Raw genomic sequence first — 16019 nt, 5'->3', positions numbered from 1 at the left:
ATTAGATCAGCGTTACAGCCTCGATCTCAGCAGCTGCTGCATGCTCTCCATCACCAACAGCCTGAGGCTCTCATATGCAGGGTGCATCCTGCACAGGTGTGCAGCAGGTCAAAACGATGAATATCTTATTTAAGTGCTGTTGTTTATGTCTAATATTCCTCGGGTGCTGAGCCCCGACAGGGGGCAACTTAGGCGTGGTGGGTCGCCGGGCTTACAGTATGCTGGCGGGAAACCCTCTGAGCTTAAACAGAACGTCAGGCCATCTGTCCCAAAGTTTAAGTTGTACTGTAAATGCAGAGGCCTCGTCTAAGCCATGGCTCACTATCATGGAAAACACAGACAGCAAACGTGAGCTGCAGACGGCCGTGCTGGCTGCTGAGCCGGGGCTGAAGCTGCTTTAAACGAACACATTTTATTAGTTTAGCATCAGGTCACAGTCAGCGTCATCCGCGGGTGTTCTGTCGTGTGAGGAAAACGTCCAGCGTCACAGGAAGAAACAGCGTACTGTATATAAAAGATGGATGTAGCGTCTGCGGGTTCTGAAGTGCATGAAACCTGTATTCTGTCCAATGGCCAGCAGGAGGCGACTTCTCCAATTGTTCTTCACTCTCAATAAACCTGAAGCAATAATTCTGAGTAAAATGCAACTGAAATATATAAAATCCAAAGTTTATTGATTCACATAATGAATCATTCAGGAATGTGTTTGGTGTACGCTGAACGTGTGCAAGCCATTTCATTTGATGTGAACAGATTTGACATTTTAAATTGTGCTTAAAGAACTAAACACACAGAAAACTTGCAGTAATCACATTTCAGTCAACAGTTTTTTTGAGTGATTGGGAAATTATCCCGACGGATTTAAACTTCAGTAAAAACTTTTCTTGTTATTTTGTGCACTCGGTCAGTGCTGTCATGTCTTTTTTATTATTATAAAATGTGAATGAATGTAAGTTTAGGTTATGAACCTGAACTTCAGTAATCGAGCTCTACATTTAACTTTTCAGCTCAGTAGGTAGATCGCTCGCCCCGTAATCGGAAGGTCAGGGGTTCAAATCCACTGAACAGCTACCCTGAGGTACCCCTGAGCAAGGCACCGTCCCTAAGCACTGCTCCCTGCCTCACTGAGTGAGTGGGTTAAATGCAGAGAGTAGTTTCCCTACAGGGGATCAATGAAGTACACGAAAACAAAAAAGTATTTCAACATTATTGTTGACATATTAATTCTGTAAGTGCAGAATAAAAATAAACAACCAAAAATATTATTGCTGTAAAAGCAGCAACAATAAAAGCTCCGAGATACTCAGTGGTGTGTCTAGAAAAGTTTTGTTGGGGGGGCCAGGTGGGGGCACAGATTTGGAGAAGGGTGGCAGATAATGTTAAAAACAAATCTACCAACCGTTCATCATAATTCAGTAATCCTATAAACCTAATAACCGAATGTGCTTTTAACTCTTATTATAATGAGGTTTTAACCACTACAGTGCAAAGTTTTTAGATACTGCGTTGATAAAGTACAAGAGATACAATCAGTCAGTGTTTACTCAGCATTTAAGGACAGCAATATTTGCATAGTATTTTTACTGACATGTAGTGCACATATGTTTTGGGTGAAAACATTTTTGAATATTAAAATACGAACATTTTTAACATACAATTGGCAAATTAGCCAATGCCAATGCAAAACCAATGCCTATTAAAAAAAGAAGATAATCTTCTCACAAACTGGTGTTTGATTTTGAAACAGGAAAAAAGTGGGGAAACAAATGAAAAGACTAACATTTGAATAAAACCTGAAAGAAAGTAAATACTTTCTATGCTGCCTTATGGTAAACTTTGCTAATATTGATAAAGAACAACACTGGCTGATGATGAAATACATTCAGCTGGCATGGTGACACTGCCAGTATTAACCTGCAGGGCTGGACTGGGACAGAAAATTGGGCATTTTCACTACAGACCGACCCACCAGGTATTAAAGCCATAAAGCCTTTGAATGAAAACAGACGCTGTGGTGACAGTGATGTACAGTCTTTTTGGTATATGTATGATTTCTATACATTTTACGTATAATTCGCAAGATTCAGATAATTATTTAATAAAAGCTAGATTTTTAAAATGACAAAAAGAAAGAAAGGTATGTCTTTCTGCCCCCCTCTCCCTGTTAATGCCCTACCTGCCCCCCTGGCAGAACTTTGCTAGACCCGCCCCTGCACAGTTACCAGCTGTCAGCTGCTTAGAAAAGGATCCTGGTGTTATTTGTCTCTCAGAAACAGTTCATAACTTCAACTCATCCATGTGACCTAAAAGGTAAACCTGTTTCTTCATCACAGCTCTGATGGTTCAGTAAGGACATCTCCTGGTTTCATCTTCATGTTTCCCTCTCACCACATATCCAAACCGACATCATGACCAGCAGCTTTACAGCTGTGGCTCCAGCAAACATCAGCTGATACTAGAAATTAATATTAAATAAATTCTAACAACAGCTGATCAAGCTTAAACGTGCTGCTGTTGTTTAGCGCGACATCAGCTGGTTTCCTCTTTCTGGCGCAAAGTGATAAACAAACAAGAGAGACGATCAGCTGATCATTGATCAGTTTCATGATTGAAGTAGAAACAGGAGAGGGAGGGGAGAGGATGAGAGAAGAAGAGGCAGCTGTGCAGCGTAAACACAGAGTAACTCCAGCTTTGTGTCTTTTCCATTCTAGCTGAAGTCCGGGACAAACTGTGTTCCTTTTCAGCTCAACACCAAACGCGTAATATTTTCTCTGAATGCGGGACGATTTTGTTTTTTACAGGACGGTTGGCAACTTTACTAACTGACCTTATGAATAAAATAAAGTTCACTATCAGTAACATCACAGCACCCACCCAGCTGTATAGGAACTCCGTCATGCTAGCTCACACAGTACGAGTTATTGTAACTCAGCGGTCCCCAACCCCCGGGCCTCGGACCGGTACCGGTCCGTGAGTCGTTTGGTACCGGGCCGCGAGAGTTGAGGCTCAGGTGTGAAATGTTTAGTTTTCAGGGTTTTTATCGGTTTTCAGCGTTATTTTGTTATCGTTTTTATCGTTTACTCGGTTTTCCTGGGGCTTTTCACGTGTGTTATAATAAATTTTCTTTTTTTCGGTACCGGTACTGGTTTTATTTTGTTGTATTTATCCGCGACACCTTAAAGGCCGGTCCATGAAAATATTGTCGGGCATAAACCGGTCCGTGGCGCAAAAAAGGTTGGAGACCGCTGTTGTAACTGACTGTAAAAAGTCAGCACAACGAAAAGAAACTCCACCTAAACTTGGTTTATATCTGACCCAGACAGACTGCAGGTCAGAACTTCTTACCTGAAGTTCACCTGACGCTCGGACCGGCGGCCACCTCAGGTCTCTGCTCCTCCGCCCCCCATTTCCCTCATCCACCTGCTGGCCTCTGTGGAAGCTCCGCCATAGCCACCACCAAACAACTCAGTTATTTTTACACATCGGCAGCATCTGGCCAATCCACCACCTCTCATTGTTCATGCCGTTACAAAAAAAAAGTCATCAGCCCACCGGTATGCCCGATGGCCAGTCCAGCGATGTTAACCTGCAACCAAATCTGCAGCTCCATACAGCAATGTTACGACTTAGATTATATCTTATAACTCATAACTCTTATGTTAGCTCCCCCAGCAGTCTACTGTCTGAAATATTCGACGGTTGCAATAATTCTTTAAGTGTTATTTTTTCCTTGGGATTGTAATTTAAAGTTTACTAAACTCAACAAACTTAATATTACTTACCGGGACATTTATTCTCTCCTCATTTTCTTTCTCCGAAAAATTGTTTCCTGCAGTGCGTCTTTCTCCTTCCTTTGCTAACATGATGCTCATAGTGCCGAAGCCGGTGCTGCATTCACTTACACTCGGATATCTGAGCTTCACTGTGAAAACATAATCGTAGATTTGCTATTTGATTGAATTTTATTGTTTTAGCTTCGGGGTGGCACCTGGGGTGGCCAGTCTGGGGGGGGCACGGCCACCCCGCTGGACACGCCACTGGAGATACTAATGGCAAAGAATAATAGAGAAATTAAAGTCTTGTCATAAAATGTTCAAAACTGAAATTTTGATTTGTTTAATAAATATTAAATCTTCAAACTGAATAAACAAATGTAAAAAAGTAAAAAGATTCCAGAATTTTTTTTCTCAGAATCCAAACAATAAAAGAAATAAAGGAAACAAATACAGTTTCTATTGTCACAGAAACATGATAATAATAAAATCACGCCTCTCTGATCTGGGCACTCACAGACTTTCAGGGTCACGTTTATTCTTCTGCATTTTAATCTCCTCCGTATTATTTTAATATCTCAGTGTATTTCTGTGCCTTTGTTTTGATAAATGACTCAAACTAACCGTGTTTCCTCTCGTCTCTGTGCTGGGAAAAAAGACTTTGTTCCTGTTTAAACCTCAGACCTTATTTCCCCTGAAATCAATACAAACATTTAATTTTAGCTGCCCATTGGTGGGGGTGGGGGGTCAGGGTAAAAATCATTTGTGGGGATGTGATATGATTAGCGCTGACGTAATGAAGTGGGTGTCTGAGGTTGGGTGAATAATCAGACTAGCTGCTCTGGTTTCTGGAGGATTTATTGCAGGTCGGTTTGTCTGTGATCATGTGACAGCTCCTCCTTATGATTATAAGCAGCTGTGATTGGACGATGCTGTCCGTGTGTGTGAAACAGCAGGTGTGACTGTTGTGGTCTCTGTGAGCTTCAGTGTGTGTCCATGTTCTCTCTGTATGTGTGCTATAATCGTACGTGTGCCGTCCCATTGATTGAGCACTTCCTGTTCTCTGATTGTCATTGTTTCCAGATGCCTGATTATCAGTGAATGCCCCCCACCCACCCGCCCACCGACCCCACCAGGCCAAACACAGCAGCTGTACAGTGATACATGTGCAGCATGGATGGCTTCCTGTGTGACTTTATCAGCGTCGTTGCTTCGACTTCACATTTGCAGCATCCATTCATGCACAGCTCTCTGAGCTCTGCACTCTGGACCATCGCTGCAGCTTCTATCTGTCCTTTTTCAGCTGTTCTGTTGCAGATTTGCTGCTGTGATTGGATCTTTGTCCTGTAGCTGTGGGACATATTTGACTCTACTTCGGTATACTGAGGAGTTCACGGTCCACTCCTCCCCGTGCTCACAGCTGGTCTGAGGAGTTGGTTTTGTGCATTAAGGACAAACGTCTCCTCTTTGGTCTCGTCTGTTCCAGCAGTTGTTCTTTGTTCAGATGCAGCTTTGCAAACCTAAGCTGTGCTGCTAGCCTTTCCAAACCTGCCATGACCTTTAACCTTCAACCTGCTAACTGAGGCCTGTAGAGTCTGCGGTGGAGCTTTTGGGTTTTTGCAGCTCCTCTGAGCAGCGCTCGGTGTGGCCTGGGGTCACTCCACTACTGGGAGGACTGGGAGCCGTCTTGATGATTCGACTGAATGTTTGTCACTGTTTGATGACGGGCTGCAGAACACTCTCCACACTGATGTCCTTTTGACATTGTGTGAACACAACTGCAACACCTCTGCTTTCACAGATGTGCTCACGCTCACTAATGAATTCATTAATTAGCGTATCTGATTAGCAGCACCTGAATGCAACGTGCCCTCTCCAGTTTTTCACACACTGTTTCTGCGGTTTTCTTCATCTTTTAAAGAGCTAACGACACAGGGTGAGGTTCTCTTTATTTAAGACCTGCAAAGGAGCAGATGGTTTTTAGTATGTCCTGAGAAAACTTGAGAATGGAAGGAGGAGGAGGGTGTACTTTGTTGTCCACTAGTGTATATAAAAGGTGGCTGTAGTGACATCACCTGTTGGTGTGCAATAGTATTGCCGTTTTTTGTATGTGAGGGTGGAGAGCTGAGCTGCACAGAGCTCAGTAACATCCAAAAAAAATCCAAAAAAAATCCCAGAACAGACTTCTTGTGTGTGTGTGTGTGTGTGTGTGTGTGTGTGTGTGTGTGTGTGTGTGTGTGTGTAAGCTGCAACAGAAAATAAATGTGCAGATGTTGATTCTTACTATTTGTAGACAGATGAAACCGTCCTGTAGCTGTGGACTTCTGGACATTGTGTGGGCTTTTTCAGTGATGGTGTAGATGACAGACTCAACAAGAACTCAAACCAGCAACCTGCGTGTTACCAGTCAGGCAGCCAAACCTCTGGTCTTTATCACATGGCCTCACAGATCCAGCACTCCCACAAAGACAGATGAACACTCACACAGAGCTGAAAAATCAACACAACACTCCTGACATCTGTTAAATCCATTATTGACAATCGTCCATCTTTTAGAAGGAATCTGTCTATCATGATGCCAGTTTGGACCAGATACTCTTCCTCTAATCCTGCTTCATCGTCCAGGACAAATATTTTACAAATATCTGCTGTACTTTTTAATCTTTCCCAGTTAAGAGTTCAAAGAGCAGATCTAAAGATCCCTGGATTCTCCTTACATCCTGTCAAAGCACACAGAGGTTTGGAGGCTGATTTTCAGCATTTTTTGACAAAAATGAGATTTTTGCTTTATCACTTTCTGCTGTGGCAACATAACGTGCTGCTCCTCGTTTTCCAGCCTGCTGTTGCTCTAACAAACGTTAGCAGTGAAAGAAAAGAACAGAAATATCACCTTTCACAATACATGGTAATAATCCTTTGGAAAACCGAGGGCGCCGACGACTTCTCAGAGCATCTTCGTGTTTCCGTTGCCATCGAGGTTTTCCCTGGCGGCGATGACATGTGTAAGCACATGTAGAAATGTCGGCCATATTGATCGTGAGCAGCCTTTAATCTGCGGCAGCTCTTTCCTCCATTACAGCTGATTAGTCGCCGCTTTAGCTTCCTGCCGCGTTGTGAAACCTGAGACGGCGGTTGTGGAAACACCAGTGTAATTACAGCCGGGAAAGACACAACAGGCCGGAGAGATGGCTGCGTGCTGTTTGAAAATGTTTGAATATGTTTATTGAACGCAGCCTGTAAAATCCTGACCAGTAAACCACAGTAAATCCCTGCAGGGCAGATGGTGGTGTAATTGCTCTCTACTGCACCCTGCCTGGTGGAGCGCCGGCTGGAAAACAAGGTCTCAGTCCGGCCTGGGAGAAATATCTCAAAGAGCGAATCAGCAGCACCGATACAATCAAACACATTTCACGTCCTCACAGTTTCTTCTTTTGATCATTGTGACAATTTTTTCTGGTCTGAATTTGTGTTTTCATCACAGAAATACAGAAACGTGTTTTCCAGGTTCATGAAAACTGTGTTGAAGCTTCGCTGCATGAAGTTAACTGAGAGGCAAAAGTGAAAAGAAGAAATGAAACTTTTAATAATGACAGCGAAACATAAAACAAACAGCTGAGTGAAGCCGTCGACCGAGGAAGAGCGCGGGGGGATTAAAGTAAACGTGCCCGTTAACCTGAAATCATCGATAACGATCACAGTGACTGTTCCCCAACTCCTCCTGGAGGTGCTGATCAGTCGGGATGAAGCTCACTCTGTTACTGGCCGTGGGACCAGGATCATCTACGTATCTGTATATATGTTATCTGTACTAATATCTATCTATATAAATAGCCCTGTCCTTCCCCTCAGTCTTTGGGGTGCGTAGTGTCCTTGGTTTGTTCTCTGGTAGGTTTTGGCCGTCACCTTGCAGGCTTTGTATTGTGGATTTTTCTCAGCAACCTGAACACCGTGACATGAAAAGTCGATCTGAGTAAATTTGTCTTAATATGTGTTATTGGAAATCAGAATAAAGGGTAATAATCTGCTAACGGTAAAAACCCTTCAGCTCTGTCAGTGAGAACGTAACGTCTAAATATCCTAAGACTTTTTGCTCTTTTTTGGAGTTTAAACATCTTGTTATAAATGTTCATGATCTTTTCTGAAAACAGAAAAATCACAAAAGCCCTGTTTCTCCTTTGTGTTCCTAATGTTCTGGCCCATAATGTAATTAAAGTGATAGCTGAGGAAATTTAGAAATATTTATAAACATAAGAGCTAGCTTATCGAGAGGCTTACTCAGCATGTCACCATCCTCTGGACGTCAAATCTGATGCAGAATTTAAACTGTCTGAGAAACATCCGTCTTCACGGGCTCTAAAACAAAGGAGGAGAAATCTGAGACAATCAAATGATCTGCTGATGAACTCTTGGTAATTACCTCTCCAGCTGCTCTATTTACCTTACAGTCGTATGATGTGACCACGAGAAATCCCAAACAGACCTGCGAGTCTAAAGAGAAAGACTTAAATTGACTCAGATGACACGAAGCCGTCCATTAGTGTCTAAATCTGAAATCTAAGGAAAACATCTGCGCCATCAGCGTGATGCAGACTTCACATCAGGCCTGTCTGGTTCTGCCTGGACAGTTTGTTCCTCAGAGTTTTTCCCTGGAAGTGGAGCGTCGTGCGCCTGTTGTCAGTCGACGTTTGGAAACAAAGCGTGCAGAGCGTCATCTTTTCTTAACAGACCATCAACGCACAGCCAGAGGTGAAGTCACTTTTATGGAAATGAGGAAGATGAGAGGAAGCGGGTGGAGCCCAGACCGGCTTCAGACCGGCTGAAGTGGCACACAGTCCTTTGTATGAGTTCAGGCATCGAACCAAACTAGCTTCAGCAGCCTGTTTGCCACGAGCGAGTCCACCACGATGGTCTGAAGGTGGGCTGATGGTGAACCAAGAAGGTGTTGCTTTGTTAGACGTCCCTGTCGTGTGATTTTTAAAAAAGAAACAGAAACTGTGATTGTTTATTTTTGATGCTCCTCCCTCCAGCCCCAGCTACCCCCAAACACCTGCACATGAAGACCTGAAAACCAGCAGCTGGCTTCAGCTGTACCTAAAACGTTTTTAAGACATGATATTTAAGCATGGAGCTACTGTGATCAGAGACTTAAAAGTCAGCACATGATAAATGTAAATGATTTCTCTGATTTATAACTTTCATTTTACTCCAAATCAGTGAGATTTACTGTTATTTATGTAAAACTGAATTACGCGCGTTAATCTGTTTCTGAATTTATTCCCTAAAAGTTTTGGCCCTGTTTGAATTTAACTGTCACCAGTTTGAAGTCACAGTGTCTAAAATCTAATATTAATATCATATTAATTGTATTATATTTGATACTAATATATGATTAATATTTTAATATTATGACTCCCTATTTCTGTGTATCACTAGTCCAGCCATAGACTGTATATTAAAGACTGACATCCATGATGTCATCCTTGAGGGCGGAGCCCTTCAGTGATGGAGTCGAGTGATTCAGTATCTCCAGTATCCGATAGCCTGAACTGTCACTAAGTAGTAAAGTAAACTCTGAGTGATGTACTGTAACTGTTCTGTTTGAAAACCATGATTTTAACGTTATCACTATTTTTTAATCCAAAGTCTGTGCACAGAGAGCCCATACATCACTTAACTATGCTGTTAGTTCATCAGTAACTGATGTGATGTTCGGATGTTTGGACCTGTGCTGTGTCAATCAGCCCAGGTGACAACAACATGACTCTAAATGAGCCCCTCCTCTAATCCAAGAACCGTCACACAGGTCCAGTCCAGGAGCGCCTAGCAAATTAAACAGGCGAGTTTAAAACAACAAACCTTCATGCTTGTGCAGGCTGTAAATGTGTATGTTTGCTGTAAAAGTTGTGCATTTTACCAAAGAGTCCGTGGGAACTGAGTCACCGCTGGAGCCAGTCTCACGTGGATGTCAGAGGACCTGCAGGTTTTTGGCCAAACTGCACGTTCAGTATCTCTAAACTAGTTCTGGATGCAAATGAGCGTCTTACTGTTTGGCTTTATTCAGACTTAGTATTTGCTACCACGACTTTATCGAGCGATAAGAGTCGCTTGTTGTGTCTCTTGCTGAGAGAGTCTGGCAGTCGAGTCTGCTGAGACTGGAAACCTTGTGCAGGGTGATGTTTGCAAAGATGATGTTCGGGTCTTTTACCAAATCTTCCTGATAGAAGTACACATGTTCATGCCAGAGGCCTTCTTTGTGCTTCATTGGGCCCCAGCCCTGGCAGTACGATCTCTGTGCATGAGTGAGTGTGAAGTCAAACTAAATTTTATTTGATCTGCATTTAATGAAAAAGCTAAGCTTATTAGCATCATATCTGCAGTTTGACCTCCTGACAACTGATGCTGGAGGAGTAAATCTTAATTTGGGCTGATTTTCTGCCTTTAACAGCTCGTGTTGGTGAGACGGCTCAGTGAGCCCGGTGACAGAGGAAGGAGAAAGACCAGCAAAGAGGTTTGACCAGGCGTGACCGCCGCCCCGCCCGGGACAAATTCCTGACAGTTATCATGACCGCTGGACGAGGACAGCGAGGCTTTCATCTCAGAGGTCAGATTTACTACTGAAACCACTGAGGAGAGCTGAACCCTCAGCACTAAGTGGAAAACACTGAACGCTGTGATCCAACTCAGAACATTCCCGCTCCCACGTCTTACTCCATCTTTCAAGTTGAAGTCTGAATCCGGGCTTTGGGTTGTTCCCATCTCTCCGGACTGGTTCTTGACATGTTAAAAAATGATTTTGTGACTTTTAGTAAATCTTCCGAGGCTTCAGATTAGCCAAAGGACAAACCCATGAATGTCAGCATCAGCGTGTCCTCTCCTCTGTCTTTCATGCCTTCACTTCACCACAGGGGTCCCTAATCCAGGAGGAGTTAAACCTCTCCTCCATTCAGGCAGCATAGAGACGAACAGACCCAATTACACAAAGGAAGACATGGACAGAGAAAGAACACAGAGAGGAACCTGATGGACATGAGAAAAGAGACAAAAGGTCAAACTTAATGCAGTGCAGTGCTCAGAAAACGACCAAAAAAAGGCGGGTAGATGAAGTTAAACTGACAGAAAGACGGGAAAAGGAGGAATGAAAGGACAGGTGGCAGAGGTCAGGCTGAACGCCTTGCACTGGAGAGTAACGAAACTAAAGAGCAAAGTGGGAAAAGTAGGAGATTACTGGGGGGAACAGCATTGGCCAGAAGCCAGAGAGACCATTAGCAAAGTTGGTCCGGTCAGTGTAGCGTAGCACCGACGTGCATTTAAAAACTCTGCTTCCATCTCACATTTCACACGCTCTGCAATCCTGCTTTCAACCTCTGCTGCGGCGATGTTGGCGCACCTCGTTCTCAGGTCACAGAAGAAGAAAAACCTGAACTGGGAGGTGAAATAATCCATGTGGGTAGCACCGGAAAAGTCAGACCTGCAATGCTTCAGTTCACTTACACAATCTTATATTATTAAAGAGCCGATGTGTTGATTAACTGGCTGTCACACAACCATGTATCACCGTCTTTCCACATGAGGCTTTGCCTGAGTCACAAGCATAGAAAGTCTCTTTTTATGGTGGTGCACTGACTTCAGAGGGGACACGAGTGTTTGTGATCTGTGGGCTTTATCACAAAAACCACAAAATCAAAAAACAGAATCAATCATGCTGCCAGGAGTACAGACCCTGAATATGTCTTTACACTTACAGGACAACAGAGCTTTTACCAGGTCTCTGTCTGATAGTATCAAAACAACTCTTTGATTGGTCAAATCACAGGACAGTTTTCTGCTCAGGCCCAGAGAAGCAGCAGCATTTCGCTGTCATATTGAGATGTGTGGGAGCACCTTAGAGACCCAACCGCGCGACCCACGTGTCAAACTCAAACGATCGTTAACGCTGATCGGGAGAAAAAAGTCCAAGGAGCGAGACATGGAGTTAAATCTGAGAACTCTAGGAATACTAGGAAACTGGGAAATCAGAGTGAGGGAACACAGCTTAGAGAGACAACACGGCAAAGGACAAAGGAGGACTGAGACAATATATACAAAAGCGATACGGAGACAACTTTACCAAACAGTGGGAAGTTAAACAAGATCAAAATAAAACAGGAAGTAAAACAGGAGAAACGTGACACAGGAGACACCGAAGGACACAAAACACAACAGGAAACTAACAGAAAGTAACTGTAACTAACACGAAGTAATACAAAGTGTCAGAAGATAAATGAGGCTTGCAAACACAAAAGGAAAACTAAAGACTGAACAACCCAGACACGCTGAACCCAAAGTGGGATACAAACGTAAATTATCCTCAAAACAGAATCACAAACCCACCCAGGGACTGTGACACTGTGTGTGGAGCTCGATGTGTGGAACGGTCCAGCTGATTATCGATAAAGTTATTGAAATAAGCCGCTATAAAAATAGCACATCGGCGCAGACGCCGACACTGTAGGGATAACAGGATGAAGTTTGGGTGACATCATCATGTCATGAGAGAATGTCATGTGAAATCTTCAATATGTAAAATTCATCATTAATGTAGCAAAAGTTCATCAAAGTGCTTCAATTAAAATAACAAAGTAAATATAAATAAATACATTTATTGATTGTTGCATATCTAAAGTTCTTCCTTCATTAAAATATTAAACCGTGTGCTTTGTATAAAATGTCAAACAATATTTAAAGAGAGTTATTGATTCTTCAGCCTTTAACTTTATCAATAAAATGTTTATGGGTTTGTAATTAAAATAAAAACAGATGCAAACAAACAACTACACAACCGAGTTTAGCTGCTCACAAAGCAGCAGGACGAAGGTTTTGGTGTTTGACGTGTTTGTTTTTACATCCGCTGCTTTATAAATCATGTATTATGCTTGGATTTACGGTGCAGACGCTCAAACGTCTGTGACCTGCTGCTTACAAACACTACAGCTGTTAGTACTGCTGCTGTGCTGGGTGAGAACAGAAGCACACTCCTCCTCTGATGTCATCGACACTGATTTAATTGGTCATTTTTAAAAACATCTTGTGTTTCAAGTTTCCTGGAAACGAAATGTTCGACTAAAAGAACAACAGTAACCATCCGAGGTGGCAGAACGGGCCACGCCCACCGCGCTGAAACGTTTGCTCCATGTTCATGTGGTGCTGATGGAGGGAGGAACGGCGGCTCCTACAACAACAGGCCGCCGAGTGGCAGTTAGGATGCCCGCTGACGCCTGCGGACGAGGACCGACACCGCCGCGATGACCTGTTTGTTTAACCTTTTCACCCCACCCCCGAGGAGAGGTCGAGGTAGCCAGCCAGCAGGACCCCCTTTCTCCTCCTCCTCCTCTTCTCCTTGTTCTTCTCGTCCATGTCGTCTCCCGCTGCTCCCCTCCCACTCTCATACAGACCCACAAAGACCTCCTCGCGCTTCCCACGCCGTGTCGTTACCTCAATTACATCACATGTCATCAAGCACACCAGGGATTTGGCCTGCTCGGGTTTTCCCTTGTGCCAAGTATATGGTTGGCTGTGGAGGAAATGCCTGTGAGATCCTAATCACTACTTTCTTCTCTGCCAAGGTTTAAACGGGAAGTTTGGTGCAGTTTCCTTTGTGTTGTCTAAACGGCGCTGTCACAGTCACTGACATGTAAACTCTGCTGCCTGCGTCACACTGCAGAGTCAACGATGTCTGTAAGTCAGTGCTCGGTCGTCATTCTTTTCTCCCCGTTTTCATGAAGCAGGTTCCTTTGCTGTACTTCGGATTTTGAAGAAGGCAGCTGCTCATTTCCACATCCAGAGCAGCTTTGCATGATTCACAGTTTAAAATGAGCCATATTTATCTGATACTTTACCTTGGAGAATCCCCTCAGTGTCACGCTCCTGGATTGTTTGACCCAGAGTTTTTGGACTTTCCATTTTTGTTTATTTAGATATTTTGATTCTTGGTTTGATCATTGCTCATATTTTCATCATGTAGTCTCCTTTTATCGTGTATTTAGACTTTAGTCCGTTCTTAGTTCCTGGTTGAGTTTAGTTCTTCCCTCGGTGTTTAATCCTCCCAGTGTTGCCAACTCCTCAGTAAGGAAAATCGCTATTGGCTGTCCTGCAAGTCGCTAGAAGTCGCTAAATGACGTCATCGCCTAATTTGCATAATTGGTTATGCTACGTTGTTGGAGAGAGAAATAACATCGTGGAAGAGACATAAAGCGAGTAAAAAAACGTCCTAAATGCATTTAGAATTTATTTAGAACTACAAATTAAATACAAATTAAATTTCTTTTAGCGATTGTTGATTTTGTTTTTTTGTTCCAACCCTGCTCCTTTACCCGGGCTTGGACCCGCAAAAGTGACCCGAAATGGTGGAGTTACTTTGTGTGTGTGTTTATAAGTAGTTTTAAACCTTGTGATCCACAAAACAGCATAAGAGTAAAAGAAGAACTGACTGCCCACGGCAGCACAGCTGCTTGTTGAGAGTAAGAGCGATACGTGCTTTTATGTCAAAAAGTCGTCATAAATAAGTCTCCAAAAACACCAGAAAAAGTCGCCAGATTTGTCGCTAGTCGCTTTTCAGAAAAAAAATCGCTGAGGGGGTCTGAAAACTCACTAAATATAGCGACAAAGTCACTAAGTTGGCAACACTGAATCCTCCTGTATTAAGTTCATTTGTGTGTCTGCGACTTCTCACTTCCTGCTTTATTTTGATAGTTAGTAGTGCCTTACTTTTAGTTTTCTTCCCGTTGTCTTCAGCTGCCTCCACTTCCCTGATTACCCTCAGCCTCATTAAACTCCTGCCTTTTTAAAATCTCACCTGTTTTCTGTGTCTACATTTTGGATCCACAACATCACGAGCTAATGCTAGGTATGTTAGCTAACAAGCTGCATCTATAAACTGTGTAAGAACATTAAAGCGACAGAATTAGTGCCGAGTAACATTCAAATAAAATCCTCATATTTCACTCAGGAAACTGGGCTCAGAGTCTTGGATGTTCTGTTAGTGCAGTGACGTCACTGCAGCCATATTATTGGTCAGATGATGTCATTAAAATGCTCCAGAAGGCCCGACATGTTTATTTCTGCTAACATGGGGCTTTGTGGGGGCTGACTCACTGCTGGAGCCTCCAGTGGACGTCACAGGAACTGCATGTTTTGTCACCAGCAGTGGTTTAACATAATTACCAGATAAACTTCAGGGTATGAAGGTGTTTGAATAGTTTGTTATATCGGGACATTATTAGTGTGACGTTCACTGAGATATCAGACTTAATCAGTCGCTGCGTTCCCCTGTGCTGCTGGGGTTTATGCTAAGCTAGGCTAAACAAATGTTTCCAATCCTGTTTCCATTGGAAGATTTAGTTGGTGGGGAAAAAAAGTTATTTGTGACCAAATCTGCCCCTGAGCTCATCTTAAGAAAAAAAAAGATTCTAGGTGTTTACATGGGCCGACTTCCTGTTTCTGCCGCACGCCGCCAGCACAAAACATCACGGCATCCTCCATAAACGAACAAAAATACGACTCATCCCCTCGAGTCACGCAGTGTTAATGCAGCTGTTGGCTGTGGACTCTGTGGCCAAACACAGCTCTTAATGTTGGTACACAGGATTAAGCTGGGCAGTAAAGCCTCCTGTTATCAGGCAGCATCTCTCAGGAGGCTCTAACCTGGCTGACCTGTGAGCCTGTGTGCTGGAGTCCGGCCAGTCTGCAGGTTAATGAGTAAACAGAAAATATGATGTTCCCTCAGAGCTGCGCTAATGCGGTGAGCTTCTGAGCGATAGGTCCGGTTACACCGACTCACCGTAAACAAAGGGATATTTTTACTGTTGGTGTTTCCAGGCGTGCGACCCCTGAAGGCCCGCTGACGCTCGTGCACACGTAAAAGCAAAAGTCTGAGAGTTTTTTATAGGAAGTTTGATCTGAGCTTCATCTGCGTGGTCTTTATAATCAAACACACTTTACTGAGCACACAGAGCCTGGGTGCTATCATACTCACTCAAGAGTTGGCAGTTCGTCTTGTATTCGGAAGGTTGCCGGTTCGAGCCCCGGCACGGACAGAAATAACTGAACGTCTGTTAGTTCGATTTTAACTTAGTTTAAAAGCAACTTGCAGGTTGGTGACCTCAGTTAATCAATGCATAGGAAAATTAACAACATCCTGATTTTACACAAAACAAATGTATTAAAGAAATGTTTGGTTGTTTTTATAACATATCAGAGTGCTAGAAAGCA

The 16019-nt window shown here is 43.3% G+C and overlaps 1 long non-coding RNA gene across 2 annotated transcripts in view; it reads left to right on the top strand.

Annotated features, from left to right (window-relative positions):
• LOC101464861 (uncharacterized) overlaps positions 1–15316 on the top strand; it is a 34830-nt gene extending 19514 nt beyond the window's left edge. For both annotated transcript variants that reach the window (XR_013101306.1, XR_013101307.1), the window contains one exon: positions 10219–15316. This is a non-coding gene — a long non-coding RNA (uncharacterized LOC101464861). The remainder of the gene's footprint in view (positions 1–10218) is intronic.
• Positions 15317–16019: the final 703 nt, after the last annotated feature.

This window comes from Maylandia zebra, linkage group LG13 (assembly GCF_041146795.1).
Source record: "Maylandia zebra isolate NMK-2024a linkage group LG13, Mzebra_GT3a, whole genome shotgun sequence".
NCBI classification, from domain to species: Eukaryota; Metazoa; Chordata; class Actinopteri; order Cichliformes; family Cichlidae; genus Maylandia; species Maylandia zebra.
This window is presented reverse-complemented; position numbering and strand designations above follow the sequence as displayed.